Raw genomic sequence first — 4,796 nt, forward strand, 5'->3', positions numbered from 1 at the left:
CACCATCAATACTTGAGCTTTTACTTTCTACCCCATCAGTCCTACTCAACTCCAACCCACGTTTCTCCACTTATTACTCAGGTTGCTGAGATCTGCTGGAGAAAGCCATACAGCCTTACGCACAAGTGCCATTACAAATTTGTGTTCTCCAAACTCAGTTGGGCACTTGATGCCTTCCTGAATACCTCCTTCATATCTTCATATCAGTTATAACACATCACACTTTTGTACCTCCACGTTCAACTTATCCTAATCTCATGGACCAGCAAGCCAGCTAAAAAGTATCCTGCTTTAAAATAATACATCACAGATCCCTGTTTTCATTTCAGCCTTTCCTTTGATTCTGTGTGAAGTGGTTCAATATTATCTGAAGGCAGACTGGAAAATTTAAAGATGCATAATGTCAACCCATGAGTAACTGCCAAAAAAAAAAAAAAAGCAAGGCATAGCTAATAACAGGATATGCAGCCAATGTGGTGCTTTGAGGGAGACTTAAAGCTCCAAATGCATATATTAGGAAAGAAGAATGAACTTAAAGTATTGTTTTTATCAAGACAATAAAGGAGAAAAACCTGTGACTGAGGAGTCTGGCTCCATCCCCAAATCCTGTGTGGAATCCTTGGCCCAACTATAGGCAATTACCAAGCTTTGCCTGACAGGCCTCATGAGTGAAAGCTGCTTTCCCCTCACCAGATTTGGTGCACAATGTTACACTGCAATTTTCTGAAGAAAGTTGTAGTCAAGGACTCAGATTTCCCCCACCCCACTCATCTGCATCCTCATAGGCATATGGGCACTCCTAGCCCTGACCACCTATTTTGAGGCCTCCATCTCAGTGCCCGTAGCTAAGGCACTGTACTTCAACTCAGTACCTTCCAACTCCTAACCTCTTCTTTCTTTCCTTACCTTCAGCCCATGGTCCATGAAGAGACAAGAGCCTTTTGTTAAGCCTCTCCTCAGAGACAGCTACCCCTTTCTGCGCTCTATCCATCTGACCCTCTCCTGCCATTCTATGAAGAAAAACAAAATGGCAGGGAGCCAGAGCTTCCTTTAACCTCTTGCATTATTCACTGTCACAGTAAGTGAATAAAGGCTTGATTAGTACTTTCAGTCTTTCTGTCCAATTGACCACCTCAACACCTATTTTGTTGATAACTGTTGCAGAAAAAAGCACTTGAAAAATTTGGCAATCATGCATGATAAAAACACTCAGCAAACTTAGATCAAAAGGGACTTTTTTTCCCACTCTGATAATAGACATCAATAAAAATACTACAGCTAGGGTGGGGGTCGGTGCGGAGATTCAGTCATGAAGTCGGGATTAGGGACTTCTGCCGCAGTGACGTGGTTGGCGAGCCTATTTGTGTTGTGGCGTCAGGCTTCCAGGTGACTTTACAGTGAGATGCTGCTCTCCATAGGGATGCTTATGCTGTCGGCCACACAAGTCTATACCATCTTGACTGTCCAGCTCTTTGCATTCCTAAACCTACTGCCTGTAGAAGCGGACATTTTAGCACATAATTTTGAAAACGCGTCTCAGACACTGATGACCTTCCAGCATGATTTGGTTATAGACTTCCAGCTGAAGGTTTAAAGGGTTTTTTGATTAACTCAAAACCAGAGGATGCCTGTGAACTCATAGTGCCTCTGCCACTAAGAGACAATTCATCTGGCCCTTTAATCGTGTTAATTAGAAGACTTGATTGTAATTTTGATGAAAAGGTTTTAAATGCACAGAGAGCAGGATACAAAGCAGCCATAGTTCACACTGTTGATTCTGATGACCTCATTAACATGGGATCCAGTGACAGTAAGTACAGATCACAAAATCTGTCCAGGATAGACATAGAGCTAGAAGAAACTGACTTCGTAAAGATCAACTTAAGAAACTCCCTATCATAAATTCAAAAAAGGAGATGAGTATGAGGTATGTGCCATTGATTTGGATGAATATGAAGATGGAGACAAGCTCAGAATCCTTCCGTGTTCCCATGCTTATCATTGCAAGTGTGTAGATCCTTGGCTAACTAAAACCAAAAAAACCTGTCCAGTCTGCAAGCAAAAAGTTGTTCCTTCTCAAGGCGATTCAGACTCTGACACAGAGAGTAGTCAAGAAGAAAATGAAGTGTCAGAACATACGCCTTTATTCAGACCTTTGGCTTCTGTCAGCACCCAGTCATTTGGGGCTTTGCCGGAATCCCGCTCACATCAGAACGTGACAGAATCTTCAGACTATGAGGAAGATGACAATGAAGATACTGACAGTAGTGATGCAGAAAACGAAGCTAATGAACATAGTGTTGTGGTCCAACTGCAGCCTGATGATGAATAGGATTACAACATAGCAAACACTGTTTGACCTTCAGAGGGTACTGGGTTATTTCCCTTTAAAATGTTTATTTAGGCATATAGTTATTTTGCTCCCTTCAGAGATTTCTGTGGAAATAACTTATTTTTTAGTATTCTACAGGTTAATCAGATTACTGAAACAGGTTTTTTTGACCTGGTATTTATCTGCAGGAGTGTACTTCATTTCACTAATAACTAATACAGACTGGTGCTGTAACTCAAGCATCAAATCAACTCTTCTTTTGGAATGAAATATAGCCAAAACATTAAAAAAATTCCTCAGTATAGCTTACAATTAAGACCTAGATCACAATATGCAAATGTTTCATGTTTTTACACACAAGGTCAGTGCTGCGGTCACCTAGCATGAGCTAAGCCAACTTCCATCTCCATAAAGTTACCTAGAGTTGTTGAGCTGGAATATGGTTGTTCTGGTATTTCTGCCATCATTAGTGAGAGGCGACAAGGTAAGTTAGCATTTTTCTTCCGATCAGCACCACAGAGACTCAAAGCTGTCTTTTTCCTTTCTATTGCCAAGTAGTCTTATCCTGAGAGGAACAGTCTCTACTAGGGCAGATTGCAAAAGGTTGTTTTTTTTTTTTTTTTTTAAGGTTTTTAATACTATAGTGTTATGTATGAACTTGACTTATTGGCTAATGTCTCTGGACTTTAGTTACTGAATTTCAGTATCCTTAAGGATTTTTTGTGTTATTGTGATCAAAGCAAAAAGAAAATGCTGTATAGAAATACCAAACTTCAGTAATTGTTAATACTCAGATTATATACTTCTTAAAAAAGAGCATCTTATGCTAATTAGTCCTGCTAAACTATGAACAGAGGAAATTGTTCAAGTATTAGATTTGCAAATATTGCTTATGTTTAACAGAACTAATGATGTATTTAAACAATGTATTATGAAAAGCTAAATTATACATTATTGTAACTATGTAGAAAATATAGACTTATGTACAGTCAAAATGTTAAGAATTTTTATATGGCCTTGTATGAAGGGAGTTTGAATGTTAATAAACATGTTTTCCACTTTAAGAACTGGCAAAAAATAAATAAATAAATGAATAAATAAAAATACTACAACTAACATCATACTTAATGAAAGCTTCCCTGGTAAGATTTGTAAAATGAAAGAAAGACAATTCTTCCAACTTCTATTCAATGTTGTATTGATCCTACTCAGTGCAATACAATCAAACAAACAAAAAATAACAGGCATACAGATTGGACAGGAAGAAACAAAATTGTCTTTTCTGGCAGGTGACAATTTTATATGATATAAATCTCACAAAATTTGCAAAGAATTTATTAAAATAAGTGAGATTAATATTTCCCAAATGCAAAATAAATATACAAAATGCATTTGGTTTCTTACTGCCTAGCAATAAACAATTGGAACTTGAAAGCAAAATAACACTTATAAAACATAAAAATACCTAAAATAGTTAGAGATAAATTATTTCAAAATATTTAAAGACCTATTCAATGAAAAAATCTAAAAAAAAAAATTGCCAAGAAATTAAAGAACACATAGCAAAAGAGGAAATACTATGTTTGTGGACTGGAAGACTCAATATCTTTTAAGATTATCCACCATTTGAATCTATAGATTTAATATAATCCTGCTCAAAATTCCAGCATACTTATTTGGTTGGAATTGACAAGGCAATTCTAAAATTTATGTGAAATTGCAAAGGACCAATAAACAATTTAAAAAGAAAATAGCAACATTGGAGAACATAATATTATCAGATTTTAAGACTGTACAAATGCACACATAATATGAAAAATTGACAATTGGACTTAAAAAAATTAAAATTTTCTGCTTTTTCAAAGATACAACTAAAAAATAAAAAAGCATATCACACACTTCAAAGAAATATATATGACATATGAATATGTATATTTATATGTAATTCTGCTAAATAAATATATGTGTATTTATTTGATAAAAGAACTGTATGCTGAATGTATAAAGAACACTAACAATTCAATAATAAGACTAAAACTCCAATTAAAAAAATGGGCTTCCCTGGTGGCACAGTGGTTGAGAGTCCACCTGCTGATGCAGGGGACATGGGTTCGTGCCCCGGTGCGGGAAGATCCCACATGATGCGGAGTGGCTGGGCCCGTGAGCCATGGCCACTGAGCCTGCGTGTCAGGAGCCTGAGCTCTGCAACAGGAGAGCCACAGCAGTGAGAGGCCCATGTACCGCAAAAAAAAAAAAAAAAAAAAAAAAAGGACAAACTATTTAAACCAGACACTTCACAAAAGAAGATATATAGACAAACACATGAAAAGATATTTAGCCACTGTGGTAATTCAAACTAAATCACAAGCAGATAATACTACATATCAATAGATTGGCTCAGTTTACAAGAACTGGCTGTACCAGTTTTGGTAAGGATATCAGCAACTGGAATTCTTATATACTG

At 36.8% G+C, this 4,796-nt stretch overlaps 1 pseudogene; it reads left to right on the plus strand.

Annotated features, from left to right (window-relative positions):
• Nucleotides 1-1,368: 1,368 nt before the first annotated feature.
• On the plus strand, nt 1,369-2,359 carry LOC115856481 (E3 ubiquitin-protein ligase RNF13 pseudogene; annotated as a pseudogene).
• Nucleotides 2,360-4,796: the final 2,437 nt, after the last annotated feature.

This window comes from Globicephala melas, chromosome 16, assembly GCF_963455315.2.
Source record: "Globicephala melas chromosome 16, mGloMel1.2, whole genome shotgun sequence".
NCBI classification, from domain to species: domain Eukaryota; kingdom Metazoa; phylum Chordata; class Mammalia; order Artiodactyla; family Delphinidae; genus Globicephala; species Globicephala melas.